Below are 25,882 nucleotides of genomic sequence, written 5' to 3' on the forward strand. Positions count from 1 at the left end.
GATGCAGAAGTCCCAGGGATGGAGTTGTCAGAGTAGAAGGCATGTACATTTCCATATTGTTTTAGACTGAACAAATTATTAGAGGCCTAATGGTTTCATCAATCTTGGTCAGTCTTGGTAATTTGGATAATTTTATAACTTTATAATTTTTCTTACCTATGTATTTCACAGTCATTAACAATGATTTTGAAATTTTGGTTGCCTTGCATTGAATATGTCAACTTGATTTGTAAGCATTTTACATTAGTACCTAAAGGTTTTTAAGTTTTGTCTCCATGGACTTCTGCTCTTGGGATTTTCAATCATGTGTTGTCCATGTAACTTTAATGTCCTGTCATGGGATACTATGTTGCAAGCATAGTGGCCATTATCATCTTAATCAGAGTGGCCGTGGCAAGCAACCCTCAAGATGGGGCCTGCTTATGCTCCTTTATAGAAGGGAGAGGGGAGATTCCAGCCACTCCGTCTTATATCTTTCTTCTAGCTGTGAATAATTCTGTTCCAGCTGTGTATAGTTCCAGGGTCCCTGGAGGTGATACAATATGTAGAGTGTGTAAGGGTAAGTGAAGAAAGATTACATCTATGCAGTTGTCCTGGGTAGTCCTGTTTGTTATTGTTGTTGTTGTTCTAATCCTGTTGGCGCAAGATAGAGTTATTTGGGAAGAGAAACATCAATTGAAAAAATGCCTCTATTAGACTGCAAGAGTTTAGGACATTTTTTTGATTAATGATTGATGTAAGAAAACCCAGCTCACTAGGGTTGTTTGCTACCTCCTGGGTGCTACATGGTCCTGGGTGGAATCAATTGGTTAGTGTTTTATCACAGCAATAGAAAGCAAACTAAGATAGCAGCTATAGGGATGCTGGAGGCTGGTTTGGGGGCCTTTTGATGATGTCACTGCTTTGGGGTCAGCCATGTTCTTGTAAGAAACCTCTTACTTAGCTCTGTAAAGAAACTGATACCTTAATGATTCACCAAGCTAGACTTGAGTTTGCTCTGTGGCTGGTGCTGTCTTTAGGGCCATCCAAAGTATCTCCCAGTGAAAGCTTGCATGGTAGCTGTGATGTTCTCTCCCCCCACCCCCACCCCAGCCTCAGCTTAGCACCTGTCGGGAATGTGACCTCCAGGTATAATCAGCAACCTGTTGAGATGTTTGGGTTTTGTCAGGAGAGACACAGTTTGCCCTTTTTGGGGACAGAGAGATGGGAAATCCCTCTGGTGGTTACTGAGTATCCATGATGACAGAGAGGCTTCCTGACAGTCTTCAGAGTGTTTGGTCTGTGGCCCCTCCCCTCTTCCTGATGGGACCTGCACTTCCTTAGGAAACTAGCTCAGAGACTGGCCAGGCCCCTCCTGTGTCTTTCAATCCTTTCAACAACAGGGGCAAAATATGGATTCACGTTAGAATGGCTCCATTTCTCTCCTGGTTTCTCCAGACTGAGCCACACTGTACCCTCACCTGACTCTGCTGCCTCAGTATCTGCAGGATTCTGTTTCCAGAACCGGAAGCCACCTGCTGCCCAGTGTCTTCCAGAGCCAGTGGCAGTCCCTGGTATGTCTGGGTGGGCCTGCTGGAGTGGAGGTAGCTGTCATATTTCAAGTGTTTGGTTTCTGATCCCTTCCCACTTGTGCTTGTCCTGGGACATCTGGGGGGACTTAAGAGGAGGTGGTTTGGAGGCTGCTGGGTTTTTGTTTATTTTGGAAGTTCTGAATTATCAAACTCAGCATAGCTTGTTGTCTGTGCCCTAACCATCTCCTGCCAGAGGGGACAAGAAAGGGCAGAAGCAGATACATGTCTTTGATATAGCAAAATGCTTTTTATGCTTCTTCTGCTCTGAGGTCAGAGAGCATGCTGGGATACTTTGTAGGGAGGGCAGCCCCAGCTCATTAACCCTTCGTATCCATGAGTGAGTGTGGTAGGGCCACTTTCTGACTCAAGGTTGTTGCCATCTTTAAGGGTGGCTTTGCTTTCCTCTCTTACTATCTTCTTAAGTGCTATTTATCCTATAATTACAGAATGCCTAAGACGAAATTTTAGATTTATAAGTAAACACTATTGTTGGAAGTAGCAAGCATTGATAAATGGTAGCAGACACTTTATATAGAAGAATCTACAGAGGAATGCACAGCTGTTTGCCTGGCAAACATTACCTCCAACTTACAGCATCATTAGGTGGATTCATGTGAACTCGCTGACATTGGACCCTTTTTAAACTCTGGAAATGATAAAGTTATCTGCATAATTCAGCGCCGTTGTGTGTTGGTTTGATTGAGAACGTCTTGGATAGGCTTGGGTATGTGAACACCTGACTCCCAGTTGGCAGTACTGTTTGGGGGAACTTTATGTGGTACAGCCTTGCTGGAAGAAGTAAGCCACTGGTGGGCTTTGAGGTTAAATAGCCTTACTTCCTTACAGTTAGCACTCTCTGATTCATGATCTCTTGGCTTCCACAATCCCTCTGGCCCAGCATGATTAACTCATCCCTCTGAAACCATAAGCCAAAATAAGCTATCACTTTTAAAAACCTGCTTTTAGGTATGGGGTTTTATCAAAGCAACAGAAAAGTAATGAAGATAGTTACAGTTAAATATCATCAACTCCTTTCTATGCTCATCAGATGGCCCCTTGAGTACGTGCTGAGGACCAAACCTGGGCTTGGTACACGCTGGACCAGTTGCTCCACTATTGAGCTGCACCTCACCCTTTCAAGTAGATTATTTATAGCATTCCCAATGCATTCTATGTAGAATCATCTCTCCAGAAACTCAAGCTGTCTTTCAGACAAGAATAAATACATAAAATAAAATGAAATTTTTGGAAACCCTATGTCAACAAGCCCGTAAGTATTTTACTTGAAGGAAGGCTGATAAAAGGCTCTGCCATCATCCTTTTATCTGCTGCAGAACGGAAGAAAGAGAAACATGGATATCTGGCTCCTCCTATATAGGGTGTGGCATTATACCCAGACAAATCTCATTACAATATATCCACAAGGAGTTTTTCCTTTGTACTCAAACCAAAGTTGTGTCTCCACACTCTGCCCTTTCCTCAGCCAGGGTAAGCACAGGGATTACCCATTCGGCTACTTATTACTTGACCTTGTATGTGGTCTTCTTTTTATACAGCTTTGAGTTACAGATCCAGGATTATGGTTAAACAGCATGTCTGAGGTAAACTTTAATCTGTTTTCTTGGCTAGAATTTGCTAGAATGGCAACTGGTATGTTCATAGATTTCTTCACCTTGGAGTTTGCAGGGCTAAATAGACAGGGCTGCTTCCCAATGTCACTGTGTTCTTGACATTGAGTCTTTCCCTGTAGTATGTGTCCCATAGCTCAGGATATGATCTATGAGCCAACCATGTTCTGGGTCTCTCTAGTCCCAGGACACCACATCCCAAACCTGGTCCCAACATCATCCTACTCAGTGAGCTTCCCCAACATCTCTGCATGCCGTTTCCACCAAGAGCACCATTGTTCACCATGTTTAAGGTGGCCACCGAGGGTCTCCTAAACCTACTTCCCACTCACCTGTAACAGCAGCCCATCAAATTTAGGCTTGTCTGCCTCTCTGGTCCTTTCAAATCATTCTGTATCTTCATTCACATTTGAGGTTTTAGCTTCAGACCAACACTTTTTCCTTCCCAACCCATTCTCCCATCTTCTCCCACTTCCTAATGGATCTGTGTGTTTTTCAGTCCTATCCGTTTTTGGTCCCTCTTGTGCCCAGTGTCAAGGCCTAACTTCCTGCATTGTTGATCAGCTCTTCTCAGTTCCTATCTTCAATTGTTCCCCTCTTCCTTGACATCCATGAAGTCCTGGGCTTCCCATGTGGGAAGAGCCCACTGGAAGAACAATACTCTAGTGTGCCTATCTAGACCATCATGAATGAATATCTGCTGTCCCGAGGAGGGTCCTGTTCTCTGCTTCACCCTTGAGCGGCTTGTTTATCCCCATTATGGGTTCATACATTAGCATCTGCATTCTGCTTATCCTTCAAGGTGGGGATCAGGGATAACCCCAAGAAGACTGTCTTGGACCCTAGTGTTTTGGTGTTCTGCATATAACTTGGTTTTAACACTTATATCACTGACAACATGTGGTGAACCACAGTTCCTAGAGTGTGCCAAATGATTAAAAGCCCTTGCTGATATGTTTGCTGGATCAATAGTTTAGGATGGTATATATCTTGATTTTGTGTTGTCATGCTTTCGCCAGATGGAATGCACAGATGTGGACTGTACTGTATAGTCTGTTTTGTAGGAGAGACAGTTATTTTCCTGCTTCTGAAACAGAGGACAAGTTCTTTGGTTACAGAATGATGTACAGCAGCCTTTGTAGCTCCAGCACTGGCATCTTCATAAGTATCTCATAGATGTTTGACAAGTAGTTGGTAAAGATATTGAATGAATGAGCCCTATGCACGGGCCGTCCAGTGTTCAGTGAGGGACTTTGACTAAGTGTAAACCTTACACTAAGAACTTCACGCACACAGCCAGAAGGTGTGAAGCTGGAGCATTGTGTGCATGCTGAAGGGTCAGTGTGTTTTGGAGGGGTTTTATTTGAGCTAGTTTTCAGCATTCTTTCTTTATCTCTTGCTTTCTTTCTCTACCTGTTCTTTCCCTATCTTCTTACAATGAGACTCTGTGAAGAGTCACACTCTTCTGGGAACAGTTTCTTCTGGGAACAGTTTCTTCTGGGAACAGTTTCTTCTGGGGACAGTTCTCATAGGGAACATAGGGGCTCTGTTGCTTCGCAGCTGCACAGTCATTTCTGTTACTTTTATGACCCCTCAGTCTTCAGGATAGATGTACCCACTTGCTCCTTTCCTTCCCAGGTAATCCCATCCATGGGCCTGGCCTTGAGCCTACTAGGATTTAATCAGTAGATGAGTTTAAATGTAGTTAGCTAAGTAAGTGGTTGTTTTTGGAAGAAGGGACCAATTTTTTTTCTTAAAGATGGATTAGAAGCAGTAAGTAGAAGTTTCAGGAAAGTTGATTTTTGACAGCAGACAAGCTCCAAGAGTTGGAAAATTAGTTTCTTTCTCCTGCCAACACAAACTGATCTGTGGTGCCATTCTGGAGCAGTCTTTGAGGATTCTGAAGCCACATCCAGCATCAGCAGGAAAGAGCGCCATAGCTGATTAGTGATGTCTGTCAGCTACTCTCAGTAGGGAGGGCACAGGAGCTCCACAGATTTGGAGATGAGGGGCTAGAAGGCAGTTCAAGAAAGGTTGCGGAGTTGATTTCAAACAGGTGTGTGGTAATTAAAATGTCCTAGACATAGGACTCAATATGTTGCCTTGGAAACACTCCGGCTGTGACCAGGTGACCTGTCAAGTCCACTAAGCTTGGGGTCAGCTGCTGTTGGCTAACCTTTGTAAATCCCTTCTATTTCTAAGGTTCTAAGTAAAATATGAAAGGCTGAAAGGAGGAAAGGGGAGCCGTTTGCACCCTTCTCTTTGGGCTATGTCTCTGCTGCTATAGGATCCCAGACTGTCTCCAAGCAACTGTGATCCCACTTCAGCTCCCAGGAAAGCCAGCTGTGCTTAAGTCACATAGAGCCAATCTGCACCATTGGCAAGGGCAAGGAACTGCTGCTCTTTGTCATCAAAAATGTTTGTACAGAATCTTTTTAAAGGATTCAGAAATTTGACAGGTTAAGTTTCGTGCAGTTTCTATTCAGGAAGTCATACATACATGGTGAGGCCAGAAGCAAAGGTCCAGGAGTAGGCTTCCTGTCTTCCAGAACCCAAGGGCTGAGACACAGGGGTATTCTCAGAAACAGCACAGGGTTTGGGTTTATTTGTTAGGCTAAGGCTGGACTAGAGATATAGGTGGTACTCATGGGGAAAGAGTTGCAGCCAAGACTATGTTTTGGGGTAGGATGGGGCTTTCCTATCTTTACTTGTATCCAGCCACATTCCCAACATTGCCCAAAGAGTTTCTGTCCAGTAAATGTCATACTGGCTCTAATAAGAAGGAGTCATTGCAGGGACACAGATGACATAACATTATAAGGGGTAGGGAGAAGGAAGGCTAACAGTGGCTACTGGGTAATCCTCTAACAGGGAGTGTACCTCCTCAGTAGTCATAGTTAGCACTAAAAGCCTGAGGTGTTTCTAGCGAGTTGCTGGATATTTGAGTTTACATTGACAGACCAGAGCAGCTAGAGCCTGAGGTCAGTGGGCAGCAGCAGGGGCAGGTATAATCAATCGCTCAGCAGAGACAGCTGCTTGTAAGCTACCAAGTTGTCTTTAATCAACTCCAGTTTTCATTCAGACAGTCAATACATTTCAAGGTACTGTGTCCACTCAGCGCAGTTAAATCCACTATTCTTAATTTTCACTCTTCCCAATTGTTCTATGATTAAAATCCTTAATAAATAAAGACAGGCTGATGAATCCACTCACTCAATAGTGTATTTTACTTGATTGCTGTAGTGGTTTGAGTATGTTTGGCCCAAGGAGTGACACTATTTATAGCCTTGGAGTAGATGTGTCATTGTGGGATTGGGATTTAAGACCCTCTTCCTAGCTGCCTGGAAGCTACTCTTTTCCTGTTTGCCTTTGGATGAAAATGTCCCACTCTGAGCTCCTGCTGCACCATGCCTGCCTATATACTGCCATGTTCCTGCTTTGATGATAATGGACTGAACCTCTGAATCTGTAAGCCAGCCCAAATTAAATACTTTTATAAGAGTTGCCTTGGTCATGGTATCTGTTCACAGCAGTAAAACCGAAACTAAGACAATTAAGTGATTTGTAAGATAGAGTCACTTTGAAGTGAAATAAAGGAAGAAGAAACCATAGTACACTGTGAAATACGAAGTTGTACCACTAAGCTCGAGAATAACCTGCCGTGGTGGCTGATCTCCATTGGCAACTTAAGGACCAGAATCACTGTGGAAGCATAGCTCTGGCATGTGTATGGGGTGTTGCCAGAGGCTTTAACTAAGGAGCGACTGTTGCTGGCACGATCCCATGGGCTGGGGTCCTCCAGCCCATGGAGGAAGAGGAAGAAGCAGCCTGGATACCACCAGGCTGTTTTCTCTGCTTCCTGGCTGTGGTCTATTGTAATGAGCTGCATCCTCTTCCTCCCATAAATCCTTCTCAGCCATGATGGACTGTATCCTCAGAGAAAAAGCCAAAATAAGCCCATCTTCCCTTAAGTTGGGGTTACCAGAAATCTAGTTACAACAGTGAGAGAAGTAATTAATCCAGGTGCTACAAGACTGTGAATTTAGAAGGCAATGGGGGGAAGTTTGTAGCAGAATTCTGATGGCCCAGAAGGCTGCCTCTCCTGATACACAACCTGTATAATCCTCCCCTCTTAACTACAGGCCATACCTGTGAGAGTGCTGGGGTTGTGAATGTCCTAGAGCCATGATGAGGTTACATTAGCAGGCTAGGGTGAACAGATTTTGCTGATGTAGTTAAGCTTCTCTTCTCAATTTGTTGACTCTCAGTCAAAGGGAAGATGATCTGGATTAGGATGGACCCAAACAGATGAAACTCTTAAAGTGAAATCTAGAAATCCCTCTACTGACCTTGAAGAAGCAAATCATCATGAGCTCCACAGCTGCAAGGAAATGAAATCTGCCAACAGCCACATATATCTGGAAGAGGACTCCAAGCCTCAGTTGAGACCACAGTCCCATAGGCTTGATTACAGTCCAGGGAGACCCTGAGAAGAAGGCTTGGTAAGACTGGGGCCCCAAAGGAACTGTGAGATGATACATACATGTTGTTTTAAGCTGCTGAATTTGTGGCCATTTGTTATACAGAATTAGGAAGTGGGTGCAACCCCATGCAAAGGCTCACAATGCTAAGCTATCTGTGGTTCCTACCATTGGCACAAAACACTATGCAGCCTCAGAAGAGACAGCTGTCTTGGGTAAAGGGAGGGGATGGTTCCATAAGGACAGCAACTTGGATTTAGATGCTGGGCTTTTGGGGCAACTGTAGAACAACCACTGGAGCTGAAGTCCACACCACTGCTGGCATGCATTCCTCACACTCCTTAGCAGTCCTCCACCACAAGAGACAGAGGCCCGTTGGAGTTACTGACTCTTGCTCATGTCTATCTCTGTTTAAACAAAGGACTGTCATTTAACATAATAACCTCCAGCTCCATCCATTTTCCTGCAAATGGCAGAATTTCATTCTTCTGTACAGGTGAGGAAAATTCTATGTGTCTCTGGACCACATTTCCTCCATTCGTTCTTCTGTTGGTGAGCATCTAGATGGATTCCATAACTTAGCTACTGTGAAAACATAGCATAGGCTCATATGTGGAGTCTAGATTTAAGTGGTTGAATGTGCGTGTGTGCACCCACATGCGTGTGTGCACATTTATCTTAGGACACTCTTGTGAAGACAGACAGGAATCTCTTCCAGATATGATCTTACTTTGTTCCTGCGTATCCCCATTCAACTCTTTCCCTTACCCAGTATAAACCCAATGTATACAGCTGGATGGAGACAGAAGGCCTCTGGCTGAGGCCCCTTACCACAGGGAACTTGGCAGAGGTTTAGGATAGCCTTCTAGTAAGAATGGATAGACCAAAAATAACACTGTATTAAGTTAGGGTTTGGACGAACATCCTGACTGCCTCCTTCCCCATTTAAGGTCTCTAATATCAGCGTTATTATGCTTCCAAAGGTAGTCAATAAATTTTAAATAGTTCAATCCTATATCATCCATTTCAAAGACCAGGAACTAGCTTTGTGGGTTATTCTTTGCATGGTCGTTCGAGATGTTTCTTTTTCAGAATTAATTTTTTATTTCCTTTGAAAAGGAATCAGCTTAGTGTATCACATTTCTTGGGAATTTCATAAAATATGAAATGTGCTCAAGCCAAATACTCATTGTTGTGTGGGAAAGTGACAGCACACAGGTTTCTAGTGATATTCAAGCTAGAAAACAGAGGAAATAGTGACTTTCATGTTCCATATAGGTGAAAAAGTTGACTCCCATCAGCTGATGTACTGATGCAAAAGGAGCCAAAAATGATTAGACCTTTTTGTCCACTGTAGCTGAGCTGTTACCCTTGCCTAGATAGGAAGAAACCCCACCCTCCCTACTCTGCTGGGAAAGCAGATGTGTGGGATTGGAAGCTGGATCTCTGCAGACAGTGGCTGGCTGACTGCTCGTCCAGTGCCTGGTGGTGAGCTGTGGGAATGTCCTGCAGCTTACAGCCCCTCTGTGTAGACATGTGGCTGGATTGAGTGTTGACTTGTGAGCAAGGTCATCCCGGTTATATGTATAGGCCAAAGGGGAGACCTAGCTTTTTAAACTGTTGCCAGGATCCCGTGTGTGTGTGTGGGGGGCATAATTGCATGTAAAAGTTATGAAAAATTGTCAACAATGAAAGGTTTCTGGACTTGTGATAACCAAAATTTAACTCAACATTAAATATACAATTAACCTGAGGAATTTCTGGTGACATGTGCCTGTGTTACATCACGTGACTACACCGTGGCCTTGGTCTGAGCACACAGGTGCTGCTACATCATGAACACTGACATACACCAGCTCAGTTTGAGACTATTGTTTGTTATGAATTACACTGGTTTTTACTGTTCACAGAAAGTTTTCTGCTCTTGGGCTAATGAGATGGCTCAATGAATAAAAATACTATTGTGTCAGCCTGAGTTTGGTTCCTGGATCCCACAGTAGAAAGAGAGAGTCAAGGTCTAATGTTGTCCTCTGACTCACATACATGGGCCCTGACGAGAGCATGCACGCCCCTCTACTCAAGTTCACTCACTCTCTTACACACACACACACACACACACACACACACACACACACACACACACCCATAATTCAAAGAAACATGTCTGCTTTTATAGAAACATAATGGTTTAATTATAGGAAGCAAAGGCCATAAGCGTCTTCCATTATTCCTTAGTACATACATATCAAATTAGTTATCTTTGGATTGTATTATGTTAGAGTATTTGATTTTAATAATTGCTGTCTTTGAATTTCATAAAATTAAGTCCATTAAATGAACGTTGTCTTGGAATCAGGACAGAATCTCCAACATTATGAAATGGCCCTAAACACATTTCTGCTATTTTTAAGTATATATTTACATGAAGCAGTGTTTCAACACTGACAGTTATATAATCAAACCATTGATCCATTCTGAAAAATATTGAAGGGGCTTTATCTGCTGAAGTTTTTTTGAAATATTCAGCCAAGGTTTAATTCTTTATGTAAAAAGAAACAAGCACACCCATCTCATTAGTATCCAGATTTGCCTTAGTTGGAAGTGGGGGTGGGGGTGGGGGTGGAGGTAGGGGTGGGGGTGGGGGGAACATCTCCCTTCTATCTGTGCCACCACACAGCAGACAAGTGGCAGAGCCAGCTTTTCCATGTTCACACCCTTGAGGCTGGCTCACCTACAGCTCTAACAGCCAGGGCCACTGGGTGAGGCGCAGTGCTGTCTGCTTCCCTGCTCACATGCTTTTGGAGCCAGCTCTTCCATGATGCTCAGATGAGGGGTGAGGGCAGCTCTGCACAGACATCCACTCAGCCCTAGGCAGCAGCCCAAACTAGGCTTGTCCACTGGCCTTTTGTGGTAACAGACTCCTGCCATGACCCTCCACTGCTGCAGGTCCACACACCCAGACATGGCCCACAGTGCTAGCACAGGCCAGGACCTCACCATGGCCTTAGGTGGCCTCATTGGCTACTCACATCAGGCCATTCCTAACCACCCTTGAGTCTCTAGTTCTGCCTCTCTTCATTGTACCCACATCTTTCTGCTTCTCTCTTCTATCTCTCCACCACTTACTTGCTCATCTGAGTAGTGCTAGGGGGCTCTGGGTGCCTGGGGTCACCTCAGGAGTGGTCTCAGGAGTGCTATGTCCCAACCATGCTATGTGGCACGAGTAGGGGTTGTATTGGGCATGGTCTACCCTTCTGGGCCTGCATGGCACAGGGCAAGGGTTGTCTCAGCCTTGCTCTGCTACCCCTGCCTCCAGGCCCCATGGTGCTGAACTTTTCTGTTCTGTCTAGAATCTCAACCCTTAAAACTATGCTGTGTCCACATTTAGGATGTTGTGTAACCCTGGCCAACATACCTGACACTATCTCTTCAATGAGTGTAGATCCGGTCAAGTTGAAAATCAACATTAACCACAGGAACTTTTGGGATCCTCAGTAGAAATATTTAAGAAGCGCTGGTCTGGCTCATCTGGCCTAAGTTAGATTTCTGACAAATCATACGCTCTTATAAAAAGGGATTGAGTCCAAAAGTTCCTCCAGTGCCTGTGACTGTCCTGTGTGCAGCAGGATGTGAGAACGTATCTTTGCACTCTGTCATGTAACCCAGTGGGTTTCTTGACTGAAACAACTGGGTCTTCTCTGCTTGCTTTTGTCTTTGCACCTTTGTGATCCAGAGTCAGCCTTGCACTTCTGTTTCTTTCTCAGCCTTACACTGGCTGACAAGAGTGGTGGCCACAGAGGAGCTTCCTGAGCCATAGTTCTGTCTCCTGGTTACCGTGCTGTCCCCTCACTGGGTCAAATACTAGAGTGCACTTGCTAAGGGTTCCCACCATGAGCACAAGTTGTCTATAACATGCAGGCCTTCATGTTACATTTGTGTCACATATGTGTAGATGGGGTAGATGGTAGGAGAAATGAGAAGATACTTGCATCACCATTGTAGCAGGACATCCTCCTAGCTCTGTGTTTGTTGTGTATGAAGCTGAGCTGCATGGACTTTCTAAAATCTTCCATACACTCAGTGTCTTGCACTGTGTAGCAGCTCATCCTCTGCCTTAGCTCACTATAATTATTCGTCTGTACTGCTCTTGTTTCATGTGCTTTCCCCATTTTATAGAGTATCTGTATTTGTCATGACTTCCTAAAAGAAACAGAATGAGGAGGGGCAGGCAGAGAGAGAGGCTATGGATATGGAAACTTTATTAGAATGGCTTACAGGCTGTGGCCCTGCTACACCAACAAAGACTTCCTCCCAACAGAAAGGTCAAAGATTTGATAGTGGTTAAGTTCATGAGACTGGATTTTCGACAGTCTTCCAGGATCTGGTATGATGCTGGAGTCCTAAGGAATGCTGGTCTTCAGTCTACACTAGAGTCCTGAAGAAATAGTTTGTAATATTAGTGAAGAAATGCCTAATGGACAGAATGGATAAATTTGACAGAGAGAGTGAGAGCAAGCAGCCCCAAGGCAAAGCTTCCTTTTCCCATGTCCTTTTATGTGGCCTGCCACCAGAAGGTGTGGTCCGGATTTAGGCAATGTCCTGTGACTTCAAGTGATCCAGATTTAGGGTGGATCTTCTCCCCTCAGATCCAATTAAGAAAATCCTTCACAGGTGTTCCTGGCTGCCTGGTCTTTAGTCAGGTTGACAGCTAAGATTAGCCATTGCAATACCCATAATGATTTGTGTCCCTGTAAGTTGACGCCCTTTGTGAGGACTGCACTCTTCTCTCCATGCTTATTTGCACCCAGACTCTCCGTGTCCAATTCTGAGCAGAGCTTCATTGCAGTACCTGGCTCATGGTAGACTCTACAATGAAGGAATCTCCCAGCAACTGTGGTCCAGGAAAGTCTGCAAGAGAACAGATCCTTGGCACAATGCTAAGACAGGGAAGTCTTGAAATCAGAGACTCCCGTGATAGAGCATGTCGTAGGCAGCAACACATTTACACGCATGTGAAGAGGCCCACGGTGTTTTAGTGTTCTTGGCTCGTCTCTTCCAGGCTGCCAAACAGGACACTGAAATAATTAGATGACTTAAAACATAGTGCTGAGAACAGAGTGCTCTGATCATAAGGTCCCGAGTTTCTTGGGAACAGAGTCAGCCTTCCTGTTACTCACTTTCTTCTTTCCTGCACAAAGAGTGAGTGCTGAGAGACCCTAAGAGCGAGTGCAGAATGTACTCGCTCCCTCCTGCTGGGAGTTACACATCCCTCACCTGGTGGGGCTGTGCTGGTGTCCTGCCTCACTTCTCCCCTTTCGCTTTTAGTTGCAGATAGCATTGGAAGATCTCCCGCCTGGTCCTCTGGGCAATGAGTGATCTCATTTGCTCAGGGGTTATCCAAAGCCAGCATCATATGCACCATTAAATTCTATGAGCTTTCTGTCAATTAAACTTCTTATTTTGACTCTTTTATCAGATTACCCTTGGATGGTTTTGAGTGCTGAAAAGGTTGACATCACTGTCCAACTTCTGTTCTTTTCAGTTGGCAGGAGCTGTTACTGCACAATTTCCCTACAACCTTGCTCTCTGCCAGTGTGCCATGCAGATTTCTGGCTCATCTTACTTCTTTACACCATCACCCTGATGATGGATTTGTCTTAGCTAGTCAGAATGGAATATATGGTGTCTAATAGCTCAGTGTCCCAGGGAGGACCTCAGGCAAATCTTACTAACTTTTGCTATAAAGAGAGTGTCTAGAGAGCAAGTGGTCTCTTCCTGCCTACGGGTTTATAAGAGGCTGTTGGCAAGGCATTGCTGATTCTGCATGGTGCTTCTCTGTATCGAGCTAAGCAGCATGTCTAACTGTGATGTCCCATTACTACACTCTTTGGTGGTTGTTCTAGATATGTGACAACATTCATACAGGTGGGTTTGAGCAGAACGTCCTTATCGGATTGGTAAAATCTGACATTGAGTTTGTCTGCTCCTCCTTGCTGAGATGCCTGCTTACACCATACAACAGTGTAGGGTGAGGAACCAGGCTTCTTTTGAGTGTTCTCTTTGGGAGCAATTGGCTTTAGGTGACTTACACCTGTAGCAGAAAGATCTGGTGGAGAATTCATGTTTTTTCTTAGGTTTTTTTTTTTTCATTGAAAAACTAAAGTGACAAGAGGCTTGAGAGTAGTTTTTCCTCACATTATATCTATGTTTTAAAAATACAAAGAGGCTGAGTGGGCTCAGGCCTGAAAGAGCTGCGCCAAGTGCCATAGAATGTCAATCACCAGCATCTGGATCCCGAGCTGCATCAAGTGCCATAGAATGTCAGTCATCAGCATCTGGATCCGGATCTCAGGCTGGGCTCTCAACTGGACTCTGGAGCACTAGGCTCTGCTCTGTGAGGGTCTGCTGGCTTCCAGGAAACCCACTCTTAACCCTGAGAACTTCTGCTTCTTGATCAAGACTGACCTTGCAGAGTGGGGAGACTCAGTCATGTTGGGTGGGGATCCACAAGATCAAGAGCACTGGGCTGTCTTTAAGGTAGAAGACATCAGTATTCTCATCTGTTAATCATGTTTCTTATGGGGCTAAAGAGATGGGTTAGTGGTTGAAAGCACAAACTGCTCTTGCAGAGGTCCTAGGTCAGTTACCAGTATCCACATTACATACTTAACACTGCCTGTAACTCAAATTTCAAGGCATCTGACAGCCTTCTGGCCATGTCACTGGGCATCTCCTGGGCATTGGCACACATGTGTGTTGCACATATAGGCAAGCAAGCACATATAAATGCACATAAATAATTTTTTTTAAATTATGTCTCTCACCAAGTATGTTCAATAAATCCATTTTAAATATCTTAGACTTTGAAATAGTTTATTTATAGCTATTTTTCTGGTGTACATTTTTTTAACTGACAAATAACCCCTACTCCCTGCCTTGTTCTCTCTTTTGATTAAGAACTGGGTTGCACGTTGTTTCTTGTACAGAGATATAGCGGGTACTTAGGATATACTGGTTTGGCTGCTTGATAAAAGCAAGAGGGATCAGGCTTCTGAGTTCAGAGGCTGATGTCTGAGGCCAGTTCTATGACTGCACAGTGTCTACTCAATTAATGATATAGTGCAGGGCATATTCAAAGAAATACAATCCTGTGTCTGGGGACTCTAGCTTGTCATTTGTTTACGCTCACCCATTAAAGGCCCCACACATACATATTACATATAGAAGTAACAAATAGATAGATTGATGTAAATGTGTCAGCCTCAATTTCAGAGTTTTATTTTGTTCATAAATAACTTAATTTAGGCAAAATATAGGCATACAGTGTGCATTAAGACCTGGTCTTTATTTTTATTGCAGCTGAAGAAGTGTCTATATTAAAATATATTCTTTTTGACATAATATAATTATAATGTTTCTCCTTTCCATGTTCTCCCTCCATGTCCTTCTATAAGCCCCTTCCCACACTCTTTCAAATTCATGACCTCTTTTTCACTAATTGTTATTGCATGCATATATGCCTATGCATACATATTCCTAAATATAACCCGATCAGTCCATATGATGGCATGTCTATGTATTCTATAAGCAATAAAATGCTCTCACACACACAGTACACGATTGGTGTATTGCTACAACAAACTACTCTATATGATAAGTACGAGTTTTCTATGTTTTCACAAATGTGGAGTGTGAATTTGCGAATCTCCGAGCCTAGGTTGCTCCAGCTCATCTTAACCAGTTTTGTGATTTATTTGTTCTACTTTTCCCGTCTCGTTCTCACACAGATAATGATAATAATAATAGTGAGGACATGATCAATATAATCCAGAGACTCAAGTGAAGGGTAATTCAAGGAATATATTTAAAATAACTATGATAAAGCAGTATATTAGTATCTTTATTATTATAACTGATACAGTCAAATTATTGTTTTCTTTCTATGAATAAGGCTAACAGCCATAACACTTTGCAATAAATATGTAGTGTGTACTTAAAAAAAAAAGAACTGGGTTGTGGGCATGGACAGGGTAATGGGTTAGTTTTCTGTGTGTTATTCTGCCTTCTGGGATCCCTCTGAAACAGCAATGGCCATGTCGCTCAGGTGAAACAGATATTCCCTGGAATATGAGGTAGATAATGGTTGGAGGATGTAGAAAGGGGAGTTTCTGGCTTAAAGGAACTGTGTAGTATACTTACTCTAGGCAAGAATTCTGGTAACTGTGCCAGCCTGCAAGGATACCTCTGGGTTTCTTCACTGTAAGCATGGAAAGTGAGGACTGAGTACTGACAGGGCTCAGGTGGGAGAGGACCCTGGTCCAGACTCAGTGTGGTGAGGTCACTCTAGGGCTGAGGAGACAGCTGAGCAAGGGAAGAATGTGGGCCCAAGCAGTAGGCAAGAGGAGCAGTGATTGCCAGAAGTCTCTGTCTAGTCTCTGATAATGAGGCCTGAGAGGGCTGGCCTCAGTTGACATTTTCAACTGGGTGAAGAAACTCAGGTTGCTGTCATTTAAGTTGGCACATGGGCAGTAGAGGGAGCAGCCTTTGAGGCATGTTGTTGAGTAGGAACATCCTGGGATGTTAAAAGGCAACTATTTGATTTTAGGATTTCTGAGGGGGGGATGGAGCTGAGATACTATAACTTCCCCCTGGGGTTTGGCCAGCATCAGTGTTATCTAGAGATCGAGGCTAGTTAGCCTTGAGAGCCACTCTGGGTCTGAATTGGCCTAGGCTTTAGTTTGGGTAGACCATTTCCTGAATCTCAAGGATTGAAGAGATGGCTCCGTGGTTAAGAGCACTTGCTACTCTTTGCAGAGGACACTGATTTGGTTCTCAGTATCCACATGATGGCTCATAACTTCCTATAACTCTAGCATCAGAGGGATTCAACATCTCTGACCTCAAAGAGCACTGGCACATACACACACATGCACACACACACACACACACACACACACACGCACACATTTTAAAATAAATAGTTTTTATATGAAAGGGCATTTTTATTATTTTCCTATATAACATCTTAATGTTTTTCTCAGCTGGTAAATAAGACACAAAGCAAGATTCAGTTTTTTACATTTATGTTACTATCTGTAAGGGTGCCATCGATGCTTTGTAGTGAAGAACACCTTGCCAAGTTGTTCTATCGTGGGTCAGGGCTCAAATTGTTTAGTCTTCTCTTTGAACTTGGTGTTCATCACTTGTTCATGTATTTCTTCATTATTATGTAAAAGATCTGGTTGAGGTTTGGTGTGTTTGTATGGGATGTCCACAGAAGGTGGGAACACAATAGTGTCCTGTCATTAGATATCAAAGTGAGCTCTACTTTGCAGTTGTAGTCATCTGGAAAAGAAGAATTTGTAGATTTGTGACACACTCTAGATGAAGTTCCATTTTGGAATGGAAATAAGTGCTTTCAGATAGTTCTCTTTGATGTCACCAGTTTTACTGCTGCTTCCATGATCCATAGGCCTACCATCTTGCTTCTAAAATAAATCTTCTATAAATTAAAAAGTATAAAACATCTGTGATGCATTGTGTGAACCACTTGAGGTTGTTCTCTGGCCTTTCCATGTAGTACACACATGTACACATAAAAATGCACGGTTGAACTGTGCTGGTTTGTTTTAACTGTCAACTCGACACAATCTATAATCACCAAGAAAAGAATCTTAAAGAAGAATTGTCTAGATTTGGTGGTCTCTAGGCATGCATAAGAGGGTAGTAGTTGTTTTGATTGTTAACTTTTATAGGAAGACCCAGCCTACTGTGGGTGGCACCATTCTCTAGCAAGGGGTCCTGAGTAAGTGGAGAGGTTAGTTGAGAGCAAACAAGGATCCATGCATTTATTTTCTCTCTGCTCTTAATTGTGGATGTGGTGCTTTAAATTCCTGCCTTGTCTTCCCTGACCTGTAACCTGGAATTGTAAGCCAAATAGATCTTTTAATCTATAATTTATTACTTTTTATCGAGTTATTTTTATCACAGCAACAGAAATGAAACTAGAAATCTCTCTCTCTCTCTCTCTCTCTCTCTCTCTCTCTCTCTCTCTCTCTCTCTCTGAAATCATTTAGAGACTAACAGCCTGAGTTTAGTATCATTCTCAATGCAATTTGCTCATAGGTAAACCAGGGATTAGGAAGCATCTCTTTCATAGGCTAGGGTGGGATTAAATGGTGGGCGCATGTGTAATGCATATGATCTTGTCATACCACACAGTGAGACCTCTGGAGGTGCTTGCTTTGCTACTGGCATGATGGAGAGAAGGGACAGATGAGGACTGAGGAGGTTCTGGCCAGCACAACGGTGCCAGTCTGCTTGTGTTTGTTGCTGGCTGAGTGGACGCTCTTTACAGGGCACATAGCCAGAGTAGCTTCTGTCCACAAATACTAGTCTTCAAAGAGGACTTTAGCCATGAATCTGTGAATGACACAGAGCAGAAGGGACTCAATTAAACTAATCCCAGGGTTGGGACTTCTAAGTGAGGCCTGGAAGCTCAGCACTTGCTGTGTTGCCCTGGGGTTACTGGTTCTTGAGTACTGCGTTGTTATAGCTCAGGTCTAGTCATGACATGAATACATTTGAGTTGGAGACAATAACATTTTGCTTATTTGAAATTAATTGTTTCCTGTCATCAAATTGACTGCAAAGCTTCCTCTATGAAAACTGTTCTTAGCTTGCCAACTAAGGTGGTAAACCAGGTTTGGGGCCTGGGCTCTGCTTTACCAACCCCCGGTTTATATGTAATTGGCTAGGAAAGTTCTTCTCTGGTCTTTACCAGTAGTGGTCCTAGGCAAGTATGGTTTAATCTAAATCTAACCACAGTTATGTAGGAACTTTGTAACAAGTTGCCTTTAAAGCATTGCTGTGTGTGTTTGTATAATCCTGGAAGAAAGTGCTGATGGCAAGAAAGTCTTATTGTCTTGGGCAAAATTAACAAAAATAGTCAAGAACCGAAGTGTCTCAGTAGCCACAGCTGTGGATGATGCTGGTAGACTCTACTATATGCCTCTTCCTATTGTTTCCCTGCTTTGGGCTTCAGGTCTCTGCCCTGCCTCTGTCACAAGCTGCCCTGAGGTCAGAAAGTTCCTGGTGGTTGCATAGGAGCCTGAGCATTGTCCCCCTTAGGAGCAAAGAGGAAGGCTGAAGCGGGGCCCATCTGTTCTTTCACTTCATAGCTAGCAATGTCTGAGGGGTAATCCAGAGGTTCTGCATGGCAAGAACACAGGCAGTTGGGACACACTTTCTAGGCTGGCAATCCTGGCCCTAGTACAAATGCCCAATAAATATTCCCTTTTCCCCTTAGTTCAGCTGAAACACCATGATTTTTCAAGTGGAACTTTTTCTAGAAATAACAATAAAAAGGAAAGAAAAACAAAGTGGGGAAAAAAAAGCAAACTCGGAGGGCTCCAGTGTAAAGCTTGATGTGAATGTCCAACTCCGACATGAGCTGAGGCAGCTGTGTGCTCCCCAGTGAACTGCTCACTCTCCTGTGGCTTACAACCTTGGCTTCCATTCTTGTTGCCTGGCTATGGCATGATTAGGGTTTGGGAGTATCCCACCTAGGATACAGCTTCCAGGATCTCCTGTCTTGACTTCAAAGGAGACACCTCTGCCCCTCCATTGCATCTTCTCTTCTGGGTGAAAATGTCCTGTAAAAATGTCACTTCCCATGTTGTTGACAGAATCTCCCCTGATTCACATTTGCTGTGACCTAATTCACATTTAGCAAGGACCCCCGTTCCCACAGCTTCTTGACATCTACGTATCACTTTGCTCTGGGTCTCTTTGTTGCCACACTTGGCCACCTCTTGATGGTTTTCCGTGCTGGTCTATGTAAGCAAGGGCTCAGTGAAACCATAAACCGAACCATTAAGTGGATAGAAGGAAGCATTTATTAAGGGAACAAACTTCCAGGCTGCCTTTGAGAACAGAGGGCAGCAGTTTGGTAGGAAATGGAGCAGATTTTATATCATAGTCAATGGAATGTGGGTCTTGGAGCAGACGTAGGCTGTTTAAATTAATCTGGATCTAGATGCCCTTGCCTGAGGTAGCCGTGGGAAAGATCGGGGAGCAGTTGCTTTCCTGTTAAACAGAAGGCCTGCCTTATGAGGCCTGCTGTCCTGGTAAACAGAAATGAGGTAGGAGGTTCCCAAGGAATGCTGGGATTAGGCTTCCTTTTACCTAATCCCTTTAAATCCTTTAAATCCTTTCAAAATATCCTTCCGTTTACAGTTAGAGTCCTTCTGTTTAGGACATTGTCACCAAAACTGCTATTTGGGGGACCCTCTTTGGACCTAACAATCTCTAATAGTGATCTTGTTCCTGTGACACTTCTTACAATAGTCAAGAAGGGATAGAGACACTGGGTGGGTATACACCTATGGTGTCATTCTATTCTGCCATAAAACAGAACAAAAATGTTACAGGAAAATGAGTGAAAGTGGGAATCACTGTGCTAAGTGAAATAAACCAGGGCCAGAGAGACAAATATCACATTGTCTCTCATGTGAAATGTAGGTTTGAGGGGTGTGCATGCACGTGTGCACATGAGTGTGCAAGAGACAGAGACAGAGAGGTGAGACATGAAGACAGAGGGGTAGTTATGGGGTAAGAGAAAAGGTATGGGGGGAGGATGGAGGAAAGAAAAGGTGAGCAACAAAGGAGGGAATAACAATGCAGCACAGTATATGTGAATGGGACTGCTGTAGTGAAACCCACTGTTTCATATGCTAGCTAAGAACAGTCATAATAAAGAAGAGATAATTAGAATAACACGGAATGCATTCTGCTGTTGCTGGGTATTCTACCAAATCTCCTGGGCAAGATGTTATGACTTACATGACTTTCAGCTGTTCTGTGGGTTGTGAAGAGTGGTATATTGTAGTCTCCAGGCGTAACCACCAACCTCTGTTTCTCTTTGGCTCTAGCAGTTTCTGCCCTACTTGTCTGGTGGTTCAGTTGTTTGGTGCATGCTTATGATTGTTATGGCTTCTCAGTGGTCTACCTCATCCTTATACACGGCTTTGTCATCTTACTTCAGCTGTTCAATAGTAAGTGTTCTACATAGGAGTCCACTGGTCTCCTTCATTGCCGTCTCATCCAGAAGACAAAGATATTGTCCAGGCAAAGTCCAGATTCCTGGTATGGTCTCCACTGACTCCTGGGTAATCTAGGGTGATGATGTACTAGTCAGGAGCGAGACCACTATTGGAGATTGTTAGGTTCAAAGCAGGTCCTCCAAATGGCAGTATTGGTGACAATGTCCTAAACAGAAGGACATGAGCACACAGATCTCTGAGGTGTATACACAATTAGATCCCTGAGGGAACACACTTAGGAGTGATGTGGCTGGATCAGGTAGTAGTTCTGTTGCCAGGTGTTGTCTTATTTTCTGCTACAGTCACTTCACTACTGTCTGCATTAATTTACATTCATGGCAGCAGTCTGTAAGAGTTCAGAACACAGCTGGGCAGTGGTGGCCCATGTCTTTAATCCCAGCACTCAGAAGGCAGAGGCAGAGGCAAGCCTGACCTCGAGATCTGAATCTCTAGATCGAGGTCTACAGAGTGAGTTCCAGAACATTTATGGCCACCTAGAGCCACCCAGAGAAATCCTGTCTTGAAAAACAAACAAACAACTCAAAACAAACAAATAAACAAGACCAAGACGCATTCAGAATATATTTTCCCCCAAAGGCCCAGAAAAGCATACAAAGACTTACTACTAGCCAGTACAGATCTCAATAAATTTAGAAGAACCAGTCGCATACTGGTATGTGCCTGTTACCCCTGCACTTGTAAAGGTAAGGCAGCAGGGTCATTAGTTTGAGGACAGCATGTACTATATAGTGAGTTCCAAGCTAGCCTGGGCTACATAATGAGACAGTGCCTTGAGAAGACACACTACTCAGAGTATCTGATCTCTACCCACAATGGATCAAACTAGAGTCCAATAGCTGGGAGAGAACAGGAAAATCTCTCAAATCATTTGGAAAGTAAGCAATATCTTTCTATATGATTCATAGGTCAAAGACATTCATTCAAGATGAAGTTTAAAAACACAGCAAAAAAAAAAAGAAGTATAAGAAAGCTGTAACATGAAAGCTCGTGTCATGCAACAAAGTCAGACCTGGTGAGGAAAGAAGCAGAGGAAGATAGGAATAATCTGAAATGATTAGCCTTAGTTACTGGAGAAAGATGAACCGAGTGAATCTAAAATAACCACAAGGAAAAACCAAGCTGAGAATAGAGGCCACTGACACTGAGAGCAATGGATAAAAGGAAGCCAGTGAAATGGGGAGCTTGCTGTTCCAAACCAGCTGTTAGAAGCTCTAGTAAGAATTACACAGAGCTAGAGTTACTAATGCCAGGAAGGAAATAGGCGCTATCCCTATAGACTCTTTAGACATCAAATGAGTAACACATTCAATACAATGAATAACTCATAGGATTTGATGACTTCACTGAAGCAGGGCATGTGTCCTTGGTAGGTGAATGGTTAAGCAAATGGTGGCCCATGATGGCACATCCATCTATGAAAAAGGAAGGAGCTGTCGGCATGCCCAGCTTGGATGACTCTCACGTGATTTATGGGCATAAGAGGTTAATTCCTAGAGGTCATATGTTGTAAGTGACTATTTATGTGATGTCCTCAGGACAACAGTTTTATGCAGATGAAAGCCGTGGGTTAGAAAGGCAGGTGGTAGATGGGGGTGGCATGAGGTGGGGTTTGGTATAATGGGTTGCTTCTCCATATTTTAGTTTTGTTTACTTATTTGCTTTTTTGTGTTTTTTTTTTACCAAAATATTTAACATTTTAATTTGGAAGATATACATGAAGTTAAAAAAGAAACCGACAAGCTGTAGTATGTGTGTAATTTCAAATACTAGCAAGGAAATAATGTTCACATAGAATATAATTGTATTTCACAGACAAAACCATCTCAATCTACTACAATATGCATAAAATTCTGGAATCATTTGATTTTGGCTGTTTTGCCCAATAATTTATTTTTTATTCATTTTATGTCCCCGTCACAGCCCCTCCCTCCCCTCCTTCCGGTCCCACCCGTACAAATCCTCTGTTTTCTGACACAAGCTCTTACTATGTAGCCATTACTAGCCTTGCACTTGCTACATAGACAAGAATGGCCTCAAGCCCAGAGAGCTACTTGTTTCTGCTTCCCAAGTGTGAGAATAAAGCTATATACAACCACACCTGACTAAAACAATATTTTGATTTTAATTATGTGCTCATGTATGTGTGGGTTTGTGCATGAGTGAAGTTGCCCCTGGAGTCCAGAAGAGGGCATCAGATCTCCTAGAATTAGAGTTACAGATGGTTGTGAGCTGCCATGTGGGTGCTGGGATGGATCTGGTCCTCTAGAGCAGCAGCCAGGGCTCTTAACAGATGAGCTGTCTCTCCTGGTCCATCATATCACACTGATTTGTCACGGTCGTGTGTCTATGATCAGTAGACACCAACTATCACCAAGCTTCCATAAAACATTCTAGTTACTCTGCGCCCCTCCTCAGCACCCCACAATCAGTGTGAACTGCATTAAAAGTCTGTTGCTGTTGGCATCTAGTGAGTTCTGCACTCACAGCACAGTTCTGTGCTTTAAGAGTCAGAGCTGAGTGGAATCCAGACCGTGGTGAGCACCTAAGGAAGGTGGGACAGGAAGAAATTCATGTTGTGACTGTGCTTAAACAGTTCATAGAGACTGAAGACACAATGATTCTATATAGAGGTTCAGAGATCAAAACCAGGGCTTGTGGGTAGAAAGTATCCAGACCGACACCAGTGATTCTAACGCCACATAAAGGAATTCCTAACACTATCCAAATCAGAAATAGACCTGGCCTTTCTCTGCTTCTTGTGGGCCTGAAGTGGTGAGTGGAGACTTGTAATACTTGTCTGGGTCCTGGGGGGTAGCTGAGGGGCTGGAATGGGGCCTTTAAGGGGACCATTCCATGGTGGACAACAGAAATGAAGGTGGACATAAAGGAAACCTAGCACTAGGTAGATCAGACATAACAAATAACTTAAAATGAGCCAGTTTTCTATTATATCATTTTTCTATCTATTTAATTTTAAGAAAATTAAACTGAACAAGATGATTTGCATTATAAAATATATGTTCCAGGGGATTAAGTAAGCCATGGGGATTTGAGGGTAGTGGGTTGTAGTGAAGTCTCTCAGAATGGAAAGCAGTGTTGGATCATAGTGGGTGACTCCTGAGAGAGTCTGGGCTCTGATGTGGCCATAGGGGTGAAGCCTTGAACATCTGGGAGAGGCCCCGAGGAGCCAGTGGGTTCCTGGCCACCCCTGGCTTCAGGTTGCCTGTGTTTAAATCATAACCCCTTTCATTATGTTGTTCCAGCAAACGTGCTTTCTGCAGATCAAAGCAGATTCCTTGATGACACATGTCAAGACTGTGGGCGTGGGGTGGCGTGGGCAGGAAGCATTCGGCAGGTTTGTAGGTCCATTCCCAGGATGTTCCCATGTCAGCTTGCTTACTGGGATTCAGACCAGCCTGGTATAGTTGCCTTCCCCATTGTTTGGAATAAGTTGAGAGCACAGGCTAACTTGTGGAATAAATGTCTCACGGACAAAAGCCAGGTCCTTCTACAATAGGCATCATCGTGGCTGGAAGCTGGGGCGGAGCTCTCATAGACAGCTTAGAGATGTACCTGAGAAGAAGGGGTTTGGGGTATGAAACGGACATCAGAGCTCAGCTATGTGAAACTTGCTGGTGGAGGGAAGGTGTGTGCGTGCGTGCGTGCGTGCGTGCGTGCGTGTGTGTGTGTGTGTGTGTGTGTGTGTGTGATCATTTGACTCTGCTGCTGTCCACCTGTTCATGCATCACTATTCTTCTTCAGTGGTGCCAATGGCTGAAGCAGGTGCAGGGAACAGTTCATGGAAGGTATGGGGTGGGGGGGAAGGGGGACTGGGAAAGCAAGGAAAGGAGGGCCCTGAACTAGAAAGCACGTTTCAAGGAAGGAGCTGTAAGGAGGCAGCCACGTAGCTGTCACAGCTGACATCCCCGCCCCAGGACGCATAGCATACCCATCCATTTACACCCGGTAGGCCTCTACTTTCCCCCCCAACAGGAAGTACATCAGATCCCACTCTTCTTCTGATCCTGCTAATGAAGAGTCATTGCTATGTATTTTTGAGGGGACTTGAAGGTTACAAAAATCAGGAATAAAATATAAATGTCTCTTTACTCATTCCAAATAAAGTGGGAAGTGAATGAGGCGGTCAGTCAGTTGTGGGCTGCACCCATAAGACACAGGATTATGGGGATTTATTCCACTGTTGGCTCTACAGGTTTATGGTTTCCTAAAGCCTTTTAAAGTCTAGCCTTTGTAAAAGTTGGAATTAGATCTCACAGACATTTGTGGGGCAGCATTGGAACTGAACTGTAGAACAGAACTAAGTCTCTAGGTTATCTGTGTTAGAATCATGAGAAATTAATGTCCTTTCCTAAAGGGCTTCAGGATCTTCTTATGCTGATATTCTACTCTTGAGAAGAGCCCTCTGCTCATGTCTTATCCTGAGGGAGAAGTAGGAGGGATGGGCCAGCATCTGAAGGCTCTGCACAAGCATTTACCCTTGCCAGTCCAGTCCCCACATCAAAGCTCATTCACAGATGGAAATTTGGATCCCATTGGGTAACACTGGAATTAAAAGGCCAGCATGCCTTGGTAGGGCTATTTATAATGAGGGTGGCTTTAATGGGTTTCCCACAGGTCTTTGTAGTGAGTACTGTCCTTGTCTTTCACAGAGATATGTCCTGTGGGAATGGGCTGGGTCTAACCTGGAGCCAGATGGGAAACAGAGTGCACCAGAGTTTCCGGGACCTTCCCCACCCAGTACAGGGGGTTAGAGATGCCTCACGGTCTCTCTGACAAACTCAGTCTCACAATTTATATAAGGAATGAAGAAACTAGCATTGTATCTAGTAATTTTCTAGAAAAATGATAACCTTGAAATGCCATTGGTTCCTTAAAAAAAAAAAAGGAGACTGTTTCATTGAGTATCTGGGCCAGGTTTGACGGTTTTAGTCTTTTACTTGCTGGACACACACATGCATTCACATACACACATATACATATATGTATACATATACGTATATACGTATATATACATTCACATACACACATACACATTCACACACATACACACATACAAA

At 43.7% G+C, this 25,882-nt stretch overlaps 1 protein-coding gene and 1 pseudogene across 1 annotated transcript in view; one reads left to right on the forward strand and one right to left on the reverse strand.

Annotated features, from left to right (window-relative positions):
• The window catches only part of Fhod3 (formin homology 2 domain containing 3), a 416,588-nt gene that overhangs the window by 198,500 nt on the left and 192,206 nt on the right, over positions 1-25,882 (forward strand). The gene's annotated exons all lie outside the window — the stretch shown is intronic.
• Positions 16,686-17,143, reverse strand: LOC114627137 (annotated as a pseudogene).

The sequence above is a fragment of the Grammomys surdaster genome, unplaced genomic scaffold (assembly GCF_004785775.1).
Source record: "Grammomys surdaster isolate TR1022 unplaced genomic scaffold, NIH_TR_1.0 243, whole genome shotgun sequence".
NCBI lineage: Eukaryota > Metazoa > Chordata > Mammalia > Rodentia > Muridae > Grammomys > Grammomys surdaster.